The sequence below is a fragment of the Mustela putorius genome, unplaced genomic scaffold (genome assembly GCF_011764305.1).
Source record: "Mustela putorius furo isolate JIRA1106 unplaced genomic scaffold, ASM1176430v1.1 tig00000721_pilon_pilon_pilon, whole genome shotgun sequence".
Taxonomy (NCBI): Eukaryota; Metazoa; Chordata; class Mammalia; order Carnivora; family Mustelidae; genus Mustela; species Mustela putorius.
Window position 1 is genome coordinate 2,177,895 of NW_025421456.1, and position 25,702 is coordinate 2,203,596.

The 25,702-nt window shown below is 41.0% G+C and overlaps 1 long non-coding RNA gene across 1 annotated transcript; it reads right to left on the reverse strand.

Moving 5' to 3' along the window:
• Window positions 1–6,762: 6,762 nt before the first annotated feature.
• On the reverse strand, window positions 6,763–24,518 carry LOC101677455. The gene is made up of 4 exons (XR_199117.3): window positions 24,356–24,518; window positions 23,541–23,730; window positions 8,243–8,346; window positions 6,763–6,811 (listed from the first exon to the last, which is right to left on the reverse strand). It is a non-coding gene; the product is annotated as an uncharacterized LOC101677455 (long non-coding RNA).
• Between the last annotated feature and the right edge of the window lie 1,184 nt (window positions 24,519–25,702).

Here is a 25,702-nt window from a genome sequence, read left to right on the forward strand (position 1 = left end):
TCTTTCGCTGTTCTCCTTAAGATCCGAGCCTTCCCATTTCTTCCAGCAGATGGTTTTAATTCCTGCTCAACAGGCCTATCACCCTGAATTCTTGTCCTTCTCCTACAAATACATTGTGTCCATACTCATTCTTACTTTTCTTCTTGCTCAGAGGGTGAAAAGATACCCTTCCTCCCTGAGGTATAAAATTCATCCTCTAGGATTATGGTCTTACTCTTACCTATACTTTTTTTTTTTTTTAAGATTTTATATATCCGTTTGACAGAGCAAGCAAAATCAGGGGAGCAACAGAGGCAGAAGGAGAAGCAGGCAGGGAGCCTGTTCAGCAGGGAGCCTAATGTGGGGCTCAATTCGACCTGAGCCCAAAGCAGACACTTAACCTGACTGAGCCACTCAGGCACCCCTTTACCTATATTTAAATCTTTTCCCTTCACTACCTTCTTCCTCTCAGCCCAAATTAACAAAGCTGTTTAAATCAGGACTCCCTTTGCTGTGAAGTGTGTAAGCCTGACGATTCACACACCCATATCCCTGGGGCAAATAATACATTATTATGTTAATTTAAAATTTTTTTTTAAATAAATAAACAAATTTTTTTAAAAAGTTAAAAAAAAATCTGGACTCTCTTAGTTTCAAGTGACAGAAACCCAACTCAAGCTAGCTTAGTTAAAAAGAGGGATTTTTTTAAAGATTTTATTTATTATTTATTTGACAGAGAGAGATCACAAGTAGGCAGAGAGGCAGGCAGAGAGAGAGGAGGAAACAGGCTCCCTGCTGAGCAGAGAGCCCAATACAGGACTCGATCCCAGGACCCTGAGATCATGACCTGAGCCGAAGGCAGCGGCTTAACCCACTGAGCCACCCAGGTGCCCGGGATTTTTTTTTTTTTCAAAGATTTTATTTATTTATCAGAGAGAGAGAGGGGGAGAGAGCGAGCACAGGCAGACAGAATGGCAGGCAGAGGCAGAGGGAGAAGGAGGCTCCCTGCCGAGCAAGGAGCCGGACGCAGGACTCGATCCCAGGACGCTGGGATCATGACCCGAGCCGAAGGCAGCTGCTTAACCAACTGAGCCACCCAGGCGTCCCCCGGGATTTATTTTTTAAGGTGCCTGGCAAGATCTTTAACTGTAAAAAATAAGAACCCATCCTAACTATCATGAGCAATGAATTACTAAAGGATTTTAGGTGCCTTGGCACAATGTCTGGCAAGACTAGGAAATCATCCTTGGGGGCACACAGGCTGGACAATGCCCAAATCACACTGCCAACTTCTCCAGTGAAGAAGCTACCACTGGGAAATGAATGCTGTGCATAAAATAAACTCACCAGAACTTGGCCCCTCTTGCCTCTGAAAGCGTAGATATCTCTGCGCTACTCGGCCAAGATCTCAGAGGGTGGATTCGGTGGAACGTTTGTGTCCTTACCTTGCTGAAGTGGTCACACCACGGTCACACCATGCACACTACTGGAGTGCTGGGCACCATCCACATCTCCTTACAAGCTCTCTGCTCCACTGTGGATGAAGAGCCTAGAACTGCATTCCCCAGAATCCCTTGCTAGAATTTGTCAATGAGAAGCATTTGCCAAGTTGTGGAAAATATCAGAGGTGAGAGTTGCATTCAGAGGCATCGGCCGGACGTGAAATTCCTGGCAAGTTTCTGAAAAGGTCTGGTTGAACCAGTGGCTCCCAGTACTCGGCTACAGAACAAGACAGTGGACTTTTGGAGGATTGCAGCAGCTTCCTGACAAGCTCTTGAGAACCTCTACTGTCTCTGGCACTTCAGACTGAGGTATTCAGTGGTGGTGTCCCTGATCTGCCCTGCTGTCTTTCTAGCAGTTGGTGAAGCTTTCATAACTGTATTAAACAGAGTGGCCTTTCTTTCCTTAACTCAACCCAGATAGATTCAACTAAGCTGGAGCCTGGGTAAAAACAAGCATGTTACTGCATCAATTCGGTAGTTACAGCAAAATAACATAAAGGAGATGCCATTGGCAAAACACACCAGGAAACATCAGTCTGGGAGATGTCTGGGGTGGAGGTGGCAGGGGTGGGGGTGGCTTCTCAGATGTCTCCAGGCCTCCTGGGAGACACACCTCGGTTCATGGTGATGGCAGTTTGTCTATTTAGGGCGAGGTCCTGATAGATTGATTGAATCATATCCCTGTGACACCACAGCACGTTATCTTTCCCTTTCACAAACCATGTGGATCGAACCTCTAAGCTTGGCATGATTTCTTTTTTCTGCCACTATCATTATCCACAATTTTCCTATGAGATATGCAGTTGCTCTGCCACTAAACACAATGTTTAGGAGCCAAGGGGGACTGAGTAGGGTGGGCCTGACTGGTAGAACCTAAACTCATGACCTCTCTAACCTCAAGGTGCTTGGGAAGTAAGCTATAGCTTACTTTCTCCTTGTGGCAAGAACACAGCTACCATTACCTCAGGATCACATCCCTCCAGCTCTACAAAAGCTTTCTTTCCCAAGTTCTGCTTGGAAAAATCTGATTGGACCAGCAAGATCACAGACCCTACTCACACCTCCCTCTATAATCACACGACCTCGTGGAGAATTTCCTAGAAGGAGATTATTTTTGTAAATAGGGTTTCTCAACCATGGCCCTATTTTTTTTAAGTTTCTTTTTTTTTTTTTAGTAATCTCTACAAATAATGTGGTGCTTGAACTCACAACCCCGAGATCAAAACTCATGTGCTTCTCTGACTGAGCCAGCCAGGCGTCCCTCAACCACAGCACTCCTGACATTCTGGCTGGATCATTATCAGCTGTGAGGGGAAGAGAGCTGTCCTGTGCATTGCAGGATGTTTAGCAGCATCTCCAGCCTCTACCCACTATTTGCCAGGAGCACCTCCCATACACACATTGTGACAAACAAAAATATCTCCCAACATTGGCAAATGGCCCCTGTCGGGCACTATTGTCCCCAGTTGAGAACCACCAATAAGGGATTTCTTGCTGAGCCACAGGTCCGTGTTCCATTGGTCAAGTCACCCAGCCGGCAGCAGCCTGCCCATCGTCAACTGCACTTCTGAATCACCAAGTGAACTCTAGACTCATTTATCTACTGTCTGCTGCTCATATCTCAACCAGGACATCCTATAGCTAACTCAAAACCAACATGCCCAAACCTAGTTTATTACTTTTCCCCTTAGATTAAATCTTCGTTTCACATTCCGCACCCTGGTTAAAGATATCAGGGCCAGTCACTCAAGCACAATCCCAGCAGGACTTCTAGGTCCTTCACTGTCCCTCACCAGTCCCATTCACCATCACATGTGAGGGGGCAGATGCTCACAACAGCTCTCCTTGTCTTACTTCTATGCACTCCCTCTTCCCACTTGCTATTACAATAGTCTTCTACTGGCCTCTTACTTTCTCCTCTAGTTTACTTTCTAAATGCAAATCTGATTGTGTCATCCCATACTGAAAATCAAAAGATTTTTAGCAGATCCAAAATAGTCCGAATTCTTTAGCAATGTGCATAATGACCTTCCTGAACTTTTCCTCCAGCTTATGCCCACCCTTCTGCTTTCTTGCTAACAAACTACTTAAAAGTTCCTGCTTTTGTATTTGATATCAACCCCCTCCAGCCCCCCCTCCCACCTGCCTCTACCTTTCCCTACATTCTCTTACTTCAGGGGTTGAACTCCTTTTCTTCCTTTAAGACCCATTGTAAGCATCTTTTCTCTTATTTTTCTTTCTTACCATATGTCCTGATATCTTGACAGCAACTTTGAGAGACCCCGGGCGACTTCTACCCAGCTAACCAGCTCCTAAATTTCTGACCCACAGAAATGGTGAGATTAAAAAATTATTTGCAATTTAAGCCACCAAGTTTGGGGGTTATTTGTTAGAGAGCAACAGCTGTCTAATTCAGAGTTTTGTTATAGAGGTTGACATGAATGAAATGCTAGATCCAAGGCCCAAGTTTAAGAGGCTCAATCCTTCTAACTCAAGCTTCACCTTGCTTTTGAATGATACCTATGAATTGTTTTACTTCTCCACTTTCACTTTGTAACACAGAAAGAATAATTGTCTTAAAAAATGTGTTTGGGAGCGCCTGGGTGGCTCAGTGGGTTAAGCCGCTGCCTTCGACTCAGGTCATGATCTCAGGGTTCTGGGATCGAGTCCCACATCGGGCTCTCTGTTCAGCGGGGAGCCTGTTTCTCTCTCTCTGTCTCTCTCTCTGCCTGCCTCTCTGCCTACTTGTGCTCTCTCTCTGTCAAATAAATAAATAAAATCTTAAAAAAAAATGTGTTTGGGTGGGGGCACCTGGGTGGCTCAGTCAGCTAAGTATTCAACTCTTGATTTCAGCTTAGGTCGGAATCTCAAGGTTGTGAGATCCAGCTCCTCCTGTGGCAAGCACTGGGCATGGAGCCTGCTTAAGATTCTCCCTTTCCCTCTCCTTCTGCCCCTCCTGCCTCTAAAAAATATGTTTGAGTGAATTAGCTGCTCAGTATTCGTACATTAACACACAAAGGGAGAATTCAAAATTCTATTATTATTTAATATGGCTTTAAAGATTCAGAATGGGAACTGAGGGACCATCAAGACATATTTTCCTTTACATTCAAATTTCTATCTTTCAAAGAAAGAGTCTACAGAATAGGGACGGAGAATCTAATTCCAATTTTCTAGATAATCAGTTAGGAATGTAATTCTGACTTCATTAAAAAAAAATTCTCCACCATAAAAAAAAGTTCTAAACCTTTTAAAACAATTTTACTTATTTTAAAATTCAGTGTGTAGAAACAACTAAAATGGTCATCAAAGTGAGAATAGATAAACGAATGGAATATTCATGTAATGGAATGGTATTCAGCAATAGAAAAGAATACAACAGCATGGAATAATCTCAAAAACATGTTGAACAAAAGAAATGACACAAAAAGAGACATTCTATCTGAGTTCACGTACATGAAGTTCAGGAACACGAAAACTACACTATAGTGATAGAAATCAAGTGCAGAGTGCCTGGGTGGCTTGCTTGGCGAAGCAACTGCCTTCAGCTCAGGTCATGATCCTGCAGTCCTGGCGTCGAGTCCCGGATCAGGCCGCCCTGCTCAGTGGGGAGCCTGCTTCTCCCTCTCCTCCCTGCTCCGGCCTTCTCTCACTATTCCTGTCTTGCTTTTTCCAAAAAATAAATAAAACCTGAAAAAATAATAAAGAGTGGGGGTTTTACTCTCTTAAAAAAAAAAAAGAAATCAAGAGCAGTTCTTGTGGGGGTGAAGTCGACTAAAAAAGGAACAGGAGAACTTTCTAGGAGTGATGGAAATGTTCTTTGTCTTGATTTGGGTGACCACTACATGGACGTATATGTTATCAAAACTCATGATATAGGATTTGCTTATGTTCATTTCACTGTATGTAAATTTTGCCTCATTCTAAAAAAGACAGCATTAAAAAATAGCACATATTACCAAAATCTAATCATGTTTCCCCATTAGGATAACCTCTTTTAGAAGGTTTACACAGGGGATTCAGAACACCTTCAAATCACACAGTGAAAGGAAGTAAATATTCCCAAATATTTCTAAAAACTACCTTTGAGGAAAATAAACCTCAGCCACAGGGGCCATGATAAACACCCACTGATTCTTAGCACAAGCCCTTTCCTCTCTCAAGCTAGACTTGGGTAGGAAAGCATTCACTTCTCCTGCATGTGAGACTGCCCTGTTCAGTGCACACACCGCAGACACAGGAAGGAGACCCTGCACACAGCAGAAAGGGACAGGGAACAGAGCCCAGCAAACAAGTCAGTCGCCGGCAGTGGGCAGGAGTGGGGCGCTCCGTGCCTGACTCAGCGTCCAGGAATCTCACACGTGTGAGAAGGAGGGGTTCTGGCACAGAAGGGAGACTAAAAGGGAAAAAACATACTGACAAAGCTTTCACAGTTGTGAACTGGGGCCGCAGAGGGGCCCATGGGAGCTGCCACTGGAACCGAAAGGAGCATTTGACACACTTGGCCCAGACCTGAGAAGACCAGGGGCATGCGTGCCACAAAAGGGGAAAGCAATCAGGAACAAATGCACCATGTACCCATCAGCGAAGGGGAAGGCAGGAAAGGTAAAAACGGTAGGCTAGGTGAGGCAGAAGGCATCATTGCGGGGTGGGGGTGCTGCATGGGGGGTGCAATTTTGTATAGAATTCTAGCCTCTACCAATTATATACAGACCCCAGATTCCTCCCCTGGTCTCCCAGTATCCGCTTTTGCCTTGCTGCTCAATAAGATTCACCCTTACCTGGGGATGAGAGTCAGACTCAGGGAACATGGTTTGTAGGGTCTTTGCTATTTTTCCCCAACACACGTATCACAAATGCCCCCCACTTTCTTAGGGAAATACAGCTCTACCTGCAGCCCCCCACCTCCAGCGTGCCAGTGCTTCCCTAAGGTGATAGCTCCCCTGTCTTTTTGCTTTGGGAAGTCTTTCCTAACCAATGTCCCTAGTCTGGGTTAGGTGCTTTTACTCTGGGCTCCCTAGCATCAAGGACCTTCTTCAGCTATGGTAAAGCCTGGCCTTTGTGCATTGCGGCTGCCTGTTGGTTTTCTTTTCAATTGTAAACTATCTCAAACTCTGGAGAAGTTTAAAATGATACATTGTTACTGACTAAAACTTTGTTACAGGAGTACCTGGGCCGGCTCAGTCAGTTAAGCCTCTGCCTTCTGCTTGGGTCATGATCCCAGGGTCCTGGGGTTGAGCCCCACCTTCTTCTCTCTGCTCAAGGGGGAGTCTGCTTCTAACTCTCTTTCTGTGTGCCGTTCCCCTTGCTTGTGCTCTCTTTTTCTCTCCCTGCCAAATAAATAAGTAAAATGTTAAAAAACAAAATAAAATAAAAGCTTGGTACAATTAATACCTTATTAATTATACATATTTTAAATAAATAAAATGTTACACAGAATAGTACTACCACCGCTATTCCCTGCTTATATATCTTAGTTACTTATGTTTTTCTTTAAAGATTTTATTTATTTATTAGAGAAAGAGAGAGAGAGCGTGCGCGCGCTGGCGCGCATGTGGGGGAGGGGCTGAGGAAGGGAGCCCCTAGTGAAGCCCATTCCCAGAACCCCGGGATCATGACCCTAGCCAAAAGCAGAAGCTTAACCAACTGAACCATCCAGGCATGCCAGTTATTTATGTTTTTAACCAAAAACAATAGATAGCATTTTTAGTGTTTCTTGATGTATTTCAAATTTAATATTACTAGTAAAGTACTACACATATTCTATTCTTTCACAGTACCTTGTGTTTTGATATCATATTCATGAAGAAATTAAAACATCATAGAACAAATCATAGAAGAAAAACTAATCCATTTCACTGCATTAAAATTAAAAACTCTGAACAATAAAATATTATATAAATGAAGTTAAAATGTAAGCTGCTAACTATAATTTCTTCTTTTAAAAATAATTATTGTTTCAAAGATATTTGTGCTCATAATTCTGTAAGTTGTTTTTTAATATGCTTAAAATTTAAGTCTCTTCCCTTACTTACTCCCACTATTAAGTTCCATTCTTCCAAAGTAGATTTTTTCAACTCTCTAAACTCTTTTTTTTTTGCCTCCGTGCTTTTTAAACATGTACTTTTTTTAAGATAGTACCTACTGACTCCATACCATCGAAGACAACAATTTATGAGCTTTCTTCACACACACACACTCTTGATCCTCTTTCTCCACCATCTCAATGGGTAGAACTTCTGGGTGGAACAATATTCAGTGCTCACATTGGCATTATTATGGAAATATAATTCATAGAAGAGCCCTGTTAATGTCCCAATTTCATTTTCTTTCATCTATAACTTTTTGTTTTCCCTATTGTATCCACTACCCTCACTGGTTTCATTGCCTTTGTACATTTATTGAGCTCTAAACTCTCCCCCAACAGAGGAATTTCTTTAATAGTAATATATTCAAATTTATTAGGAAATACACACATGTATGTAAGTTGGTATGTATGTGTTTTCCCCTGGATGTATTTTCTAGACCACCCTTCTGAAGCACGCTCTCCTTCCTATCTGGTCCATTCATTCCATGTCTGCTGTCAGCTCTCTGCCTGAGACTTCTCCTCACTGTTTCCTAGACATAGGATGACCAACTCATCCCCATTCATCAGGGACCAGCCCAGTTTTAAAGCTGAAGGTCCCACATCTGGCACCCACCTCCCTCCCACCCCACCCCACCCCCAGGCCCAGACAAATTGAAACAATTGGTCTACCTACCTGGACATCCCTTTGTCTCATTCCTGGTTCAGGTCTTGTTTCCTGGATCCTATGTCTTCATGGTTTCTTTCCTTATTTTGCACAACCCATTCTCCAGTGTTTTCCTGAAAAGGGTGTGAATGTTTCTTCTTAATTTAAATTCAATTTAAGTAATATATACTGCATTATTAGTTTCAGAGGTAGAACTTAACAAGTCATGAGTTGCAAATAACACCCAGTGCTCATTATGTCAAGTGCCCTCCTTAATGTCCATCACCCAGTTACCCCATCCACCCACACAACTCCCCTCCAGCAACCCTCAGTTTGTTTTCTATAGTTAAGAGACTCTTATGGTTTGTCTCCTTCTCTGTTTTCATCTTATTTTTTCTTTATTTTTCCCTTCCCTTAAGTTCATCTGTTGTGTTTCTTAAATTCCATATATCAGTGAAATCACATGGTATTTGTCTTTCTCTGACTGACTTGTTTCATTTAGCATAATACCCTCTAGTTCCATCCACATCATTGCAAATGGCAAGATTTCATTGTTTTGATGGCTGAGTAATATTCCATTATATATATATACACATATATATGTGTGTGTATATATATAATACACACACACATATATATATACATACACACACATATATACACACACACATATATATGTGTATATATATAATATGTATATATAATATGTATGTATATATAAATGGAATAAAGAATGGAATATATATATATAGGAATATATATATAATATACATAATGGAATAAATATATAATATATATTTATTGGAATATATATATAATGGAATATATATATGTGAAATATATATATATTGGAATATATATATGAAATATATATATATTGGAATATATATATGAAATATATATATATTGGAATATATATATCCTATATATATATATAATGGAATAAATAAATAAAGAAGAGTGTGTGTGCGTAGATATATATACGCACACACACTCTTCTTATCCATTCATATGTTGATGGACATCTGGGCTCTTTTCATATTTTGGCTATTGTGGACATTGCTGCTATAAAGATTGGGGTGCATGTGCCCCTTCAAATCACTATGTTTTTACCCTTTGGATAAAGATCTAGTAGTATAATTGCTGCATCATAGGGTAGTTCTATTTTCAACTTTTTGAGAAACCTCTATAGTGTTTTCTACAGTGGCTGCACCAATCTACATTCCTACCAGCAATGCAAGATGGCTCCCCTTTCTCCACATCCTTGCCAACATCTGTCATTTCCTGTCTTGTTAATTTTAGCCATTCTGACTGGTGTGAGGTGATATCTCATTGTGGTGTTGACTTGTATTTCCCTGATGCCAAGTGATGCTGAGCATTTTTTTTGTTTTTTGTTTTTTTGTTTTGTTTTGTTTTTTAATGCATCTGTTAGCCATTTGTATGTCTTTGGAGAAATGTCTGTTCATGCCTTCTGCCCCATTTCTTGACTGGATTTTTTGTTCATTCGGGTGTTGAGTTTCATAAGTTCTTTATAGATTTCAGATATGGCACTTTATCTGACAAGTCATTTGTAAATATCTTAAGGAAGTAAAAAGTCTTAAAACTTGCATGATTATTCCACCAACTTTTAGCTTTCTATGGAGTAAGTGAGAATCTGGTGCTTTTCTGATTCTGGATTTTTTGTATGTTTTCAATCTCTGAGAATTTATAGGATCTTTTCTTTATCTCCAAAGTCCTGAAATGTAACATTGGCATGCCTTAGTGTGATATTTTTTTTTGTCATTGTATGCATTATGCAAGGCAAAAGTGTGCTCTCTCAACCTACAAACTCATATCATCAATCAAGTAATCTTCTTGATTATTTCTTCAGAAGTATCCTACCCTAATCTTTTTGTAGCCTCTCTTCCTAGAACCCCTATTTATTAGAGTGTTGGGACTCCTGACCCTAATCTTGTCCTTTCCTCTTCCATTTTCCATTTCTTTATTTTTGATTGACTTTCTAGAAGACTGTCTCAAATTCATCTTCCAAACTGCCTTCCAAAAATTTCAATTTAACTTCAAAGAGCAATTTTTTGTTCTGTGGATAGTTCCATTCTATGGCCTTTTCTCACTGTCATCCAGATGCTCTATCTCTTCCTACCATGTGGGGAGATGAATTATAAAGTTTGTTTGTTTTTGAAGTTTTCTTCTGCTTCATGCATAATTTCTTCAGATATTTGTTTGATTTGATTCTCTCTGACGTGCCACAGGCTTTCCTGTGCCTGGTAATCCTTGGTTGTATGTTCATATTTAAAAATAAAGGAAGACAAGAACTTGACTTGAGCAGTCAGGTACACATTCCTACAGGGTGCTCTGGCTAGGTTAATTGATTTTGTTTGTGTCTTTGTTTTTGTATTTAATGAGCTTCCCCTAGCTGACTCAACCACATTCTCACCTGGAAAGTAGAAGTTTGGCTGACAATTCACAGACTACTAACCCTCCCACTCTCAGCACCACCTCCACGCCTCTTCTGATATTTCTAAAGCTTTCTGTGCTTCTGTAGCTCTCAGCCTTCTCAGCTTTCCTTACTGCCAGCTTTGGTTTTCATTGTTAATTTAGTTTGCCACTGAAAGCCATGTGCTTTCTAGTTTCCAATATACCTCTGCCGCCATATCTTCTACTGATAGGTATTTCTCTCTCTCCTCTTTTTTCTTTGCCTTTATAGGTCTATGCCAAACAAACAGACAAACAAACAACAACAACAATAACAAAAACCTTATGCTGTCACTTTTATGCAATTTGGGGGAAAAGAGAGAGCAAATGCGTGTTTACTTTGCCATATTTCACCTGAAGTCTTGAGCCTGTCTGTCTCATCTGTGTGGGTTCTGTGGTGGCCCTGGAGGCAGCCCAGCTGAGGACTGGATCTCTTCATCATTACAGTCTAGTGTCTAGCATTATCCATCAGAAGCTCAATAAGTAAGAGTTTATTGAATGAGTGTAATACAGTAATTTTTTTGAAACATTAACCAATGTTTTGCTTTGTTTTCTCACCAGTATTTCATTTTCCCCTTTCCAGGTAGACTACTGTGTTGTCATGATTTCAGGGAATGCAGGGGACCACAGAAAACAAACTGTTGCTAGATTTTGAGTTTCAAAAATTTCAGTATTTGGGAAAATTGAAAGAACTCATACTATAGACAAAAATATTGGGGCAAAAGATTGTGAAGCATCCCTCTACCTTGCCCCTGGAACTGGAAGACTGATCCAACAGAGAGTCAGAGCTGAGCTCCTGGGAGGCAGCCAGCTTTATAGAAAAAAATGGGTAGTGTGTCTAGACAGTCAGGATAATCTCATAATCAGGAGCACTGGAAAGTGTCTTGCACATTCAAGAATGAAAACAAGGTGAGTGGAGAAAGCCAGTAGATCTAAAGGGGCCTTATAAATAAGAGTGAAGGTTAAGAAACACCAGACTGGACCACGGAATGGAGAGACAGGATGATGTTTGTGTCACTGGATACATCATGGACAGATGACACTGAGCATCACATCCCTTTGGCACAATGCAAGTCCCTTGGTACTTAAACACCATCCTAGGGAAATCCACAAAGGAACTGAGACTACGTTTCTGCCACCCAAGTAGAATGGGAGCCCAAGATCGAAATTAAGTTGACTTACAAAAAAAAAAATAATAATAACATTTCCACAATATTTCTACTGGCTAGTTAAAATTCAAATATACTAAACAAATATGGGGATGACGATCACCAGATTATTCACTGGAAAATTCACTTAAAAAGTCACAAGTATTTATACATGAGATGCTCAAATATGTTAAAGTAACACCATGCTGAATTAAAGCACAGATTTACTTGCAAATGACAAATCATCCATAAGATCAACCATGTGGTTTGTAGACTGGGTCGATGACTTCGCTAAACTGTTTATATTGTTATTAATCTTAATGGAATCACTAAGGAATACAGAAACATCTAGCATATGTTAGAACGTATGAAACATATGTTCATATGTTTCATATGATGGCCCCCTTCAGCCGAGACGAAGGCCAGCGCTCTCTCCAAGAATGGCTACAACAGCTGCCTAAAGTACACCAAACAGTATCTGCTTTAAGGCACTGAAGAACTCCTGGGGAAACTTGGCCTTGAGCAACGAGATTACAGAGAAGGAAGAAACTTGGAGAGGAGAATTGGCATTCTGCAATTGATTTTTTCCTCTGGGAAAACAGCATTTGGCTACTCTGAGCACTGGGCATGAGGCCAAGGACCAGGCCACGGATGCAGGCAGGAGGGGCCGAGAAGGCAACAGAATTTTTGGCAATTTGGGGATTTGGAGAGAAAAACTGGAATCTTATGAGTCTGGGATGCCAGTGAGAAGGGTGGGTGGAACATCGAGCCTGACACTTGACCTGTTTTCCCAGATTCCAAAGCTGCCTGAGTAGGATATTAAGAAACTAAGCAGAATGCCTGTAAAAGGACAGCTGAGCCCCAAAGGACTCACCAGGAGGAAAAGTTCACAGTGGGCACCCTGGTCCTCAGGTGCAATTTTAGGAGGGTGTTTTGCTATAACAAAAATATTACACATGATTTCTCATGGTTCCAGAGCCTGGGAAGTCCAAGATCAAGGCATTGACAAATTCAGTGTCTGGTGAGAGCTGACTTACTGATTCATAGACAATCCTCTTCTCACTGTGTCTTCACATGGTGGGAGAGCTGAGTGAGCTCTCCGGGGTCTCTTCTCTAAGGCCACCACTCCCAGTCACGAGGGCTCTGCCCTCAGGACCTAATGACCTTCCAAAGCCCCACCTCATAGCACCGTCTTGTTAGAGGTGAAAACTTCAACATACGAATTTGGGGGAGATAGAAACATTCAGTCCATAGCAGAGGCTTCTTTTCTAGAAATAGGGACAGATCAGAGATGGAAAAGAACCTCACAAAAACTATAATGCACTCTGTGACATTCTGGAAAACACAAAACTGCAAGGACAAAGATAGGATCTGTAGCTGCCAGGCGTTGGGCTTGGGAGGCAGGAATAGATGAACCACAGAGGATTTTTAAGGCAATGAAACTATTCTTTATGATACTATGATGGTGGATCCCTGTCATATACATTTGTGAAACCCCAGAAAATGGGTTCACTCACCTAGGGTGACTATAATGTAAACTACAGACGCTGAGTATAACCATGCATCAATGTAGAGTCATCCTTGGTCAAAAAAGAAATGTAGGTTCCTGGCACAGGCTGTTGATAGTGGGGGAGGCTATGCATGTGTAGAGGCGGGGGCATACAGGAACTCTGCGCTTTCTGCTCGACTTTTCTGTGAACTTAACACTGCTCCAAAAAAATAAAGCTAAACAAAAAAACAAAAAACCCTATAACGTAACCTGCAGTCAGGTCTATCTTTGATTGGATTAAAGTGGCCAGCTCCCGAGCGGAGGAAGGGGTAAAGCCTCTCTGGAGAAAGATTTCACCCATAAGCCTCTACAGTATTTAAAATACAATGTCTGGTCAATTCAGGAGACATTTAGCAGACATTCTAGGCGACGGAAACAATTACTAAAAACCATAGAAAAATAGAAATAGACATATTAATCTGGATATTTTAGTTATCAAAAACATTTAAAATAAGTATGATGAGTGTACTTGGGGAAAACAGATGAAAAGAATGTGTATTATTGGCTCAAATATACCTACAAACTGTGGAGTACAACATAGATAAAAAAAACTAGTAATGATAGTATCTCACATTTATTGAATGCTAATTTTGTGCCACGCATTGTTCTAAGTGATTCTTTAATTTCTCGCAACAATCCTGTGAAATAAATATTGTACTATTATTGCCCCCACTTTACAAATGAGGAAACCGAGGTGCAAGATGGTTAAGTAAATGCTAGTGCTCACATAACAAATCAATGGCTGAATTAGAATTTGATCTCAGGTAGTCCAATCCAGGAGCCCTTGCTTTGAGTCACAATGCTATCTTGATCCACCTTCTCCAGCTGTAACAGCCATAGATGATCATGTTTTGGTTAAAGAGATGCAGGGCCCTGGGGTGCCTAGCTGGCTCAGTCATTAAGCTTCTGCCTTTGGCTCAGCTCCCACATCAGGTTCACTGCTCAGCAGGAAGCCTGCTTCTTCCTATCCCACTCCACCTCCTATTCCCTCTTTCGCTGTCTCTCTCTCTCTCTGCCAAACAAATAAATCAAATCTTCAAAAGAGAGAGAGAGAAGTAGGACACTGACAGTTCAAATTATTTAGGTCACCAAAATGTTTTCTGTTTTCTCATGGCCTCAAACCATGAGAATGTGAGCAGTCCAGGTTAGCCAAAATTGCACAGAGATGTATTCTTGAAGCCATGCTCCCAATAGTGCTTGTCTGTGAGTGCTAGAAACTCAGAAGAAATGTGTCTAATTTTAGGAAGATAAAAAATAGAAAATAAAAAAAGTATGTGAAATTTGTTCTAAAAGAGTCCTCAATATCAACCATCCCCTAAATTACTTTTGTACACTTTTGCCTGGACACACTTTAATTATTATAATTGCCACCTATGAATTCTTAGCTGCAGAACTACAGTTAATTCATTTATCCCACCTGTGGGTAGATAATTTGGACTGAAAATTCCACCACATACATAGGTCTCTTCTTTTTCTAGCAGTACTCGCTGAATAAACCAAGTCTCCATTCTTCAGTACACACTGTTCTTGTTAACAGATGAGATGGTTTACTACCTTACCAGGTAAACATTCAAGAAATGTACTTGAAAGGGCAGTGGACTCCTCACCATAAAATCCGTCCCTCTCTCCTGCACTTCTTTTCCCAACAATGCATTTTCACCACCAGAAAAATTTACCATTTGATTTTAATTTTTCCAAGTCTTTTCTAAACAGATAAATAAAACCTTTGTCATCATTTTTACCTTATTATGAATTAATGAATGACTCAATCTCATGGACAGCCAGCTGGGATCAGGGACATGGGAAGTTGGTGTTTTGACTGGGATGAAGTGAGTGCAAATCATGACGATTTTTCTTTTTTTTCTTTTCTTTTTTTTTAAGATTTTATTTATTTATTTGACAGACAGAGATCACAGGTAGGCAGAGAGGCAAGCAGAGAGAGAGGAGAAAGCAGGCTCCCTGCTGAGCAGAAAGCCTGATGCGGGGCTCGATCCCAGGACCCTGGGATCATGACCTGAGCTGAAGGCAGAGGCCCACTGAGCCAGCCACCCACTGAGCCACCCAGGCGCCCCACGATTTTTGAACATAAATTACAGCTCTAATGTTTGTCTTAATCACCGCAAAATGAAGACAGTCATTAAGCTACCTCTTAGAATTGTTGTGAAGATTGCATGAGAGTAATAAACATAAATATGCTTTAGTATAAGATGAGGCACACAGTAGGTGCCTAATAAATGATGGCTTTTATAATTATTAATGATGACTATGGCAATAATGAAAAAATTAAAAGGAATCAAATATACCTTAAAAGATGGCAAGACAGTTATGGCAGTAGATCTGAATAAAGTTAAATGAAAGAGTTAAATGAAGCCCTCAACTTACAGAGCAAATTTTCACTGTCCAACATCACTTTTGCTGCTTTGGATGATGTATGAAAGAGTAGGATGCATCTTGCAATCTCATTGTTTAGCATGCAAACCTAAATATTTGTAGATTTATAAATCCATTTAATCATTTAAGAAATCTTGTGGAATCAAAATGTCAAGTTTAGGGTTAAATTATTTTCTTTCCATTTATCTAGTAATCCATGATCTCTTCATAGGTCTATTTATTTACTTATGAACAAAGCAATCCCCTGACATCATGCCCACCCACATAGGGTTAGGTGCACTCTTGTTTTTCTCATAGGCAAATTATCTGCCTGACTTATTATCGGCAGCATATTTCTGTTGAGCTATTTTTTTCCCCTAATAACAACAATAGATTACATAGAAAACTCCAATACTTTCTCACTGAGTTCCATTTGTGACCAGAAAAAAGCCCCTCCAAGGCTGTTCAAAGATTATAGAAATGCAGTTGGCTACAGATCCCAAATAAGCCAGTTGTCTCCCAGGGTGCAAGAATTCAGGAATTACCTCATTAGTGCCATGTTCTTACCAACCTGGCTTCTCAGAACGATTACACCTGGGCTAGTTTTCTGGTTAGCTTTGTGGGTGATGCAATGTTCACTCAGTCAGCTAAGAAGCATGTATATCCATGAATAAGTGTGACTGGAGAGAAAGATCTAGAAAGGCCGAAGTCTCTGTTTACACAAGGATACCACATAGGGGGACAGGCCTGACTAGAGAACTCAGTGAGTCACTCACTCATCATTGGTCAGTGACCTAACCACTTACCAGGTGCTGACCTTGAGCAAGTAATTCATGGGCATCTTGCCTTTCTCACAGGACAAACAATATTGTTAGAGTAGAGGGTTTTTCAATTCCCTTTCTCACTCTAACATTCTACTACTCTTACCTACAGAAGAGTAAATTGAAGTTAAAGCCTTTTTCTTTCTTTTGAAAATGTTTTTAAAGATTTTATTTATTGAGAGAGAGCACCTGCGTGTACATGTGAGCACAAGGGGAAAGTGGGGGGCTGAGGCAGAGAGAGAGGGGAGAGAGAGAGAATCTTAAGCAGGCACCACACTGGGCATGGAGCCTGATCTCACTACCCTGAGATCATGACCTGAGCTGAAATCGAGTTTGACGCTTAAGTGACTGAGCCACCCAAGTGCCCCAAGACTTTTTGTTTCTTATTAAGAGGTGCCACTTTCAAAGGCTATCATGATAACTACGTATGTGGAGATAAAGGATTTCAATAAAATTAAATAACACAAATAAGCGCAATAAGATAAAAGCCAACTAATTTTCTCAAATGAACGTTCAATGTCACATAACCGCCCACAAATCTGGTTGACTTACTTTTACAAGGGCACAAAGGCAAGTTAATGGAGTAAGGATAGTCTTTAAATGGTGCTGCAACAAGTGGACATTCACATGCAAAATAAATAAATAAAACTAGACACAGACCGTACGCATTTCACAAAAATTAACCCAAACGGCTCATGGGAGGTCGAGTATAACTCCTTATCCCTTAAGTGTGAGCTACATTTAGTTGTGACTTCCTTCCAAAGAGTACAGTATGAAAAGGGGAAAAAGAGGAACTTTATGGTGGAGAAACCTGACAAACACCAGCTCAGCCAGGAGATCAAGGTCCACGTCAACAGCTGTTATCAATAATGCTATCAATATGACAGCATATACTACAATTTGTTGTTGTTTTTCCTACATAAAATTCATAAGCCCTGTCTAATCATAAGGAAAAATCAGACAGGTCCCAAGTGAGAGACTTTCTACAAAATACCTCATCAATACCTCCCAAAATTGTGAAAGCCAACAGAAACAAGGAAAGTTAAAGAAACTGCCATAGCCGCACATACCATAACCTCAGAAGACATGATGACTGCATGTAATGTTATATCCTGGACTGAATCCTGGAACAGAGGAAGGATGTTAGATAAAAATGAGGGAAATGTGAATAAAAAAAAGACGTTGGCAAATAATAACGTATCCATATTAGTTCTTTAATTGTGTCATAGGTACCATTGGGTGCGGGGTACATGGAACTCTCTCTTGTACATTTGCAATTTTTCTATAAATCTTAAACTATTCTAAAATTAAGGCTTTATTTTTAAAAAAGGAACTTTCTGTGTATTTCCAGTCAAAATATTCACATCAGTAATATTGCTTTGAATTTTTTTTTTCTCTCTCCTTCCTTCCTAGTACATGATATGGCTGCTACATAGTATTATTTGGTCCTTTAAGGATCCTTCAATTTTGGAAATTAGTTGCATCCATAGAATTACATCTTTGAAGCTAAAATAGTGCCAACCAAAAATAAGAGAAAAAGCAGCTCACTCTTTGTGTGTATTTCATCAAACAAAACAATCATAACAAACCATTACGTGAATAAGAAGAAACCAATGGGAACCCAACTGACTTGGGGATGATCTTATTATGTAAAATTAAATGATCTGGAGTGGGTTGAAATAGGCAAAAGCCAGTGCAGGCTCGTTTCTTCACTGTATAGTTAATCTTAGCTTAGTTACTCTTTGATTTGTTCCCTGTTAAAATGTTTCCCAGGAATGTCATCTGGCACACACCCTGCATACTGAGAGTTCAGAAACTTGCATTTTGGTCCTAATTTACCCACCAAGAACTTGTGTGACACAGAGTCTCCACTCTTTTCCATGGATAAAGAATATACCAACTTATGTCACCATCAACGGTGAAGGAATGAGCCCATTTTCCTTTACCTATGTCCTTAATCTACAAATGTGATAGATTAAAGAAGTGATCATTCATTTTGTTATTAGTTTGAGCATTGATAACTTCTCTTTCTTCTTTTGTGAGTTGCCCATTCATAGCTTGCCCTTTCTTCCTCAAGGGAATTCTTTAGTTCTTTAACAGAAATGGGCAGAGCTGACCTCCAAGATCTTTTCCTGGTTCTGGTTACAGATACAAGAGTAACTTATTACCACTGGCTGACGCATTATCATGGATCTGATTTTCAGATTACCTGGCTTCACCTAGCACACAATGGGAACCTGAGGAAGGGATGTAGGATGGGCAAGGAAAAAAAACCAAAAAAACAGCTGAAGTTTAAACTGAAAAAGAGGAATGTCGGGCACCTGGGTGGCTCAGTGGGTTAAGCCTCTGCCTTCGGATCAGGTCATGATCCCAGGGTCCTGGGATTGAGCCCCACATGAGGGATCGAGCCCCACATCAGGCTCTCTGCTCGGCTGGGAGCCTGCTTCCTCTTCTCTCTCTGCCTGCCTCTCTGCCTACTTATGATCGCTGTCTGTCAAATAAATAAATAAAATCTTAAATAAAAAAAAAAGAGAGAGAGAGAGAGAAATGTGATGGGATCTGACTCCAAATAGTCGAGGAATAGTTACGGGGGAAGGGACAACAGCCATGTTCTAGGAGATTCCAGAGAAGAGACTTAAGGCCAACAGATATGTAGGAGCGGCCTACATCTGAACCAATATAATATCTTTTCTGCCACAGATGTCCCGAAGGAGCGTGCCTCTCACTGGAATAGCCGTGGCTCCTCACAGCTGAGGATGGAAATTCCCACTTACCCACTGGGTTTGTTTTTTTAAAACTGACTTGCTTTCTCCGTCTCATTACTTCCTGCCAACCTCATCCCTCTCCCCAGAGTTTCTGATACCCAACTCTGTGATGGTTTCTACTACAAATACTTCATGTCTGCCAGGGGTTTGGGAAAGAGAAAAAAGGACGGAGGAGCTTGAGGGGCATTGCCCTGGATCACCGAAAAGCCTTATGCAAGGCCAAGAGTCTTAGTACAAGAGACCACATCAGTGCAAGTCACTTCCCCTCCCAGCAGCGCTCTAGTCCCCTGAGAGCCCCCGATCTTTCCAGGGGCCACCAACCAACACAACACAAGAAATATCTCCTTTCACAACCCAAGACCTCGTTTCATAACGAAGGCAATTCCCCCATGCTTGGAATCCTCTATTGGCGGCTTTTTTAAAATGCTTAAAACTCCTCCTACATATTTGAATCCAGCTACCTAAGAGATCCACGTAAGAAGTCTCCCTAAATTCATAATCTTTTTTGGTGAGGGAAAGGCCTGTTTTGCCAAACTGCAGCATTAGAATCCAGGGGAGCTCATTTCTTCCCTCAGCTGGAAGGAAAGCCCCAGGCCCTGAGTACACGTCCCAGTTTTTCCATCCTTTAAGTGATGTATTGGTTGAAAGCCACAATGCATTCATTACAGACGGGCGTTCCTAGAGTAATGGCTTTTTCTCTGAGACAGCAGTTTCCTCCCAGGCCATCAGGGAAAATTAGAAGAGCACACATATACTTGGTGGGCAACCTTCCTAAAAGTATCCTGCCATCTCACATTTTCCCTAACAACTCAGAAAACAAGCATATGAAACATAGAAGACGGCCTCACAGAAGAAGGACATAATCTGAAACATTTCTTTTCAATTTCCTCCGGTCAGATCAAAGCTTGAGGTGACCCTATTGCAGTCTAATACAAAAAATACAGTCTTTACCAGAAGACATAAACATCAAAGGGCAGCACTTTTTTAATTTTTATAAAACAAGTAGAGTACCTGCCTCACAGTTTATCAGTTTCATTGATACTAGGGACAAATACCAGCAACCGCCTCATTTCTAAGTCACAGAATATTTTTTATTACTTTTTTTTTTTTTTTTTTTTTTTTTTTTTTGCAAAGATAATCCAGGCAGTAAAATAATGGACTGAGTGACAAAAACTGAAATTATCTCTAGGCAGGTTTCAGGTCAAACGTACCGGGAGTTATCTGCGTCTTGACTAGCCACACCTGTTGCTGAGTACTCAGTGCTATCGCAAGGCTGTTCATCTATTTAATTCATTCAAGGCACCCCTCCCCTCTCAGGAGAATATGACCTGGAGACCTGCCACATCAGGGCTTCCGCTGTACTTAACACGGCCTCTATTGTTGTTCTTATGACATTACATGGAAATCATCCATTTTTACATGTCTGTCTCCCCTACTACTCTGTGAATTCTTCAAGGACTACAGGGAGGTCTTATTCATCGTCACTCAGAATGTGAATGCCTGGAGCAAAATAACAGTTCAATGTGTGTTTGTTGAGGGAGTGACCAAAACGATAGCCTGCCATCACACGGAGGCCCAGTGGTTAAGAAGTTGCACTTCTGTGGCAGATGTCTGCGTTTTTCAACTCCGCTTCCTCACCCCGCCACTTTTCAACTCTGTGACGTTGCACAATTAACCCCCTGCGCCTCAATTAATCAGTTAAATGGGGTAATAATAAAATTTCCCTCGTAAGGCTATTGAGTTAGTATATACGATGGAAATTGTGGGAAAATGCAGGTGCACTAATATTTAATGTATATTTGCTGTGGTTGATATTGTCATTAATAACATTATTATGGCTAGACAATATTAATACCCCTAGTAATAATGCTGTAAGAATTTCTGACATGGGTTCAGGGGTCTTTGCATCAGAGCCTTTGATAGCAAGGAGGCAAGTAAGATACACACCACATGGTAGAAAGCAGAATGAGGTATAAATGTTCTCTGTCATCTGTGAACGATATGTAGCTAATATTGGGTAAATACTCCCCATGAGACGGGAATGTATTAGATGTTTTATACATATAACCTCTTTTATTTTTTTTTTTGATAGATTTTATTTTTTAGAACAGTTTTAGGTTCACAGCAAAATTGAGGGGATGGTACTGAGGTTTTCTACTCATGGGTAGGGAAGGCCCCACTATCAACATCCCCCACCAGACTGTTCCACGTGTTACAACAGACGAACCTACATTGACCCATCAACCACCCAGAGTCCATAGTTCACACTTGGGTTCACTCTTGGTGCTGCGCATTCTATGGGGTTGGACAAATGTATAATGACATGTGTCTACCATTACGCTACCATACTGAGCTGTTGCATTGTCTTAAAAGCCCACTGTAAAATACCACTTTACATTTTCAAAACAATTATGAGATGTTCCTATTCTTATTCTCATCTTTAAAAGCTATTTAAAATGAGGCTCAGAGGGCATAAACAATTTGTCAAAGATTATACACCAACAAGTGGATCATCTGGCCCCAGAACCCATTATCTTTCTGTAACACGTTGCCTCTCTGTGGAATATGCAGAGAGCAGATGATTCCCAGGAATGTAATTAAGTGTTCCCTATAGCAGTGCCCAACTTATGAGGATATAAGCCACTGTCACCAGGCCTCTTCAGCCTAAGGTGCTAATGAGTTCTCAAGAACAGTAATATCCAGATAATGGTAGTTTTAGGCCTCCCTCCAGCCCTGAATGTAGTTCACTGGCTATATTTCTGGGAGTTGAAGTAGAATTAAGAAAAATATATTTTAATGCAAGTCATTATGAAATTATTACATAGTCCTAGCATAATAGTTCAGATTTCTCCTGGGAGTCCTCAGTCAAAACTAGGCTATGCCCAACTACAAAACTCTAGGGATGGATTTCATATTTTCTGGCCCACAACAGGCCACACTTCATTTCTCAAAGAAGCGCCAATCTAACTGGGTGCTTTTAAATCGCAGCACTATCCATCAAGTTGCAGATACTATTATCTTCATTCTGTGGGTGACGACGCTGAGTTTTTCAGAGTTAAGTGACTTGTCCAAAGTCCTAGAGTAGAAGATGAAACTCCAATGTTCAGCACTCACACTGCCTCAGCGACAACCATTTACTGTGGACTGGCTTTGCAACAGGCACTGCGCTGAGGGAGGGCTGCAAGTGGAAAAGTGAATAAGACAGTTCCCACCCTTGTTGGGAAGACAGACCCATAAATAATTATCATGAAATGTAAAAATGGTGATACAAGATATACATAAAATGCCACTGGAACACATGGAATTCTTTAAAAAGGATGTGACATCTGAGCTGGGCGTTGGAGAATGAGGAGGAGTCTGTCCAGGAAGGGAAGTGCACGGGAAGCAGAAGGCAATGCTGGGGCGTGGAGTGCGTGGGGAATGTGAGGGAGTGACTTCTTGATTTTGTCTGCATTTTAAAAGGTGAGACACTTTAAGTTACATTATTCATAATACAATAGTAATAAACCTTGCAAAAGTGTCCTTTAAGGTGGCTGCTTGTTAAATATATATATATATATATGTATACACACACACACATTTAAAGTCACTTAATTCTGGTGTGCTTTAGGATGATTATCTTAACTTTCATCTAAGTACCCTACAGGGCACAGACCATCCCCACACAGCAGAGAATTAGCCCATCCAAAATGCCAGCTGTGCCGAAGTTGAGAATCCCTGCTCATCTGCTTGGGATTGACACGGTTCTCCCTCCGACTACCAGCAGAGTCCTGAGCAGGAGCCCCCGGAACTGAACCACAGACCTTTCCATTTCTGCAGGAACAGCCCTGGAGCTAACAAACCTATTCTTTCTCCCAACCTGGCAAAAAGCCTGCTCTGTGTTTTCTGGGTACAGAGAGAACACAGAAGACACAGAAAAGCAAGTTGATCACGGGAACACTTAAAAATAATTCACTAATGGTTTGTCTAATAAAAAGAACCATCAAACTAAGTTTTAAAGGCCCTGCCCCAGTCTGTGAAGGGACACAGTATTTTTTTTTTTCCTATGTCATTTTGTCTTTACTCTGCTTACTTAACAGGAATAACAACAGTCAACGTTACTGAGCGCTTACTGGATACCAAGTACTGGGCTGACTGCTTTATGGGAATTATCCCCCATTATATTACTTCCAGAATGCACATTTTCTCCTACCGGACACTTACCCTGCGGAGAGAAAACAGTGGAGCAGTTCCACAAGAAGGCAGTTACATCACACGGCTATCAGTTTTCACTGGGCGAGGCAGGAGAGAAAATGCATTCATCAGACCAGCGGAGTTCGATAAGCAGCTCCTGGGGGGGCATCTATCTCTCAGCTTGGTGCTATTCTCTCAGAAGGCTTTTACCCTCAAGGAACTAGCAGAGAGAAAAAAAAAAAATATATATATATATATATATATATATATCAGCTTCTACTCCACCACTATTAGATATCCTTATGGTAGATGAACCACTTATATTCCTCAGTAATTCCAGGCAAGAAAAGTATCATATAAGCGTTATGTTTTAGGGAACATGGCTTAATGCAGGCCCTGTACTGGGTTCAAACAGGAGGAGTTTAGTGGTAAGAGTTGCTTTATTGGAGAATTTTAGGGTTTGTTTTTGTTTTTTAATGGAGGCTGGGCAGGTGAGAACAACAGAGGAGAAGGAAAGCATAATGACCTTTCCCAAAGCCCCCTCTACAGACTGGTCTGAGCCCTACAGAGAGATGATTTTTCAAACATTTTTGTCTCTGACTCCAGCAAGAAATGCGATTTAACCCGTTCCTGGCAACATTTTCATAAAACACTATTTATACTTTCAAAAGTGACACACTGATCTTTTCTACCCTGATTCCATTTCATTTTCTTTAACGTTGGTCTTGAACTACTAGGTGAGCACATGTCCTGGTTTTTCCAGAACAGTTCAGTTCATGCCTGTTGTCGCAGCGTAATTATCACTACCTCCCTTTTTCACTCACTGAATTGATTTCATAACCCACCAGCTCGCGTTTGGAAAAATCCTGCCGTAGAGAAAGAAGCCTCACGCAGCAGGTGAAGGAACTGCTTTCAGGAGAAATAGCCGCCTCAGGGCTCAGACTGCAAGGAGGAAACAGCTCACCGGACTGCCCACTACGGATTTCTAAACCAAGGTTTGGAGATTTTGGGGATCCGCCCTTTTGGCAGGGCGGACGGACAGGAGCGTGAGATGTCGCCCCCTAGTGCTTTTGTATGAAGTCATCATGGGACCAGGCTCTTCACGCACAGAGGTTAGTTATTAAGAAGGGTGAAACTAGAAGGTACTATGCTAAGTGAAATAAGTTAATCAGAGAAAGATAGTTATATGATTTCATTTATGTGTGGAATCTGGGGCTCAGATGGGGCATCTGGGTGGCTCAGTCACTTAAGTGTCGGAATCTAGATTTCAGCTCAAGTCATGAGCAGAGGGTTATGAGATGGGGCGCCAAGCTCCCTCTGCCCCTCCCCCCAACTCTTCCTCTCTTTCAGGAAGGAAGGAAGGAAGGAAGGAAGGAAGGAAGGAAGGAAAAGGAAGGAAGGAAAGAAGGAAGGAAGGAAGGAAAGAAGGAAGGAAGGAAGGAAGGAAAGAAGGAAGGAAGGAAGGAAGGAAGGAAGGAAGGAAGGAAGGAAAGAAGGAAGGAAGGAAGGAAACGAAAGAAAGAACAGGGTGCCTGGGTGGCTCAGTTGGTTAAGTGTCTGCCTTCAGCTCAGGTCATGATCCCAGGATCCTGGGATCCAGTCCACAAGTCTGCTTCTCCCTCTACCCTTCCTGCCTGCTCATGATCTCTCTCGCTCTCTCTCTCTCTCAAATAAATTAATAAAAAATAAAAAAAAAGAAAGAAAGAAAAGAAACAGAACAGATAAACATAGGGGAAGGGAAGGAAAAAGTAAGACAAAATCAGAGAGGGAGACAAACCATAAGAGACTCTTATCTGTAAGAAACAAACTGAGGGTTGCTGGAGGGGAGGTGGGTGGGAGCACGGGGTAATAGGGTGATGGACATTATGGATGGCACTCGATGGAATGAGCACTGGGTGTTATATGCAACTGATGAATCGCTAAATCTGAAACTAATAATATACTATATATTAATTAATTGATTTTAAATTTAAAAAAAAAGGATTATGGTCTCAACCCAGAGATTCACTGAGACTAAAAAATGCTCATGAAAGGAGGTAGGGCCTACAGAATGCAGGCTGGGGCAATAATTCATTAGCATGGAGTTATTTCTGATCATATTTAATTCCAGAGTTTTTTAAGAAATTAATTTTTGTACATACCTATCTAACCAAAATATGCTAGAAATAGATTAGTTGCTTATTCATAAAAAG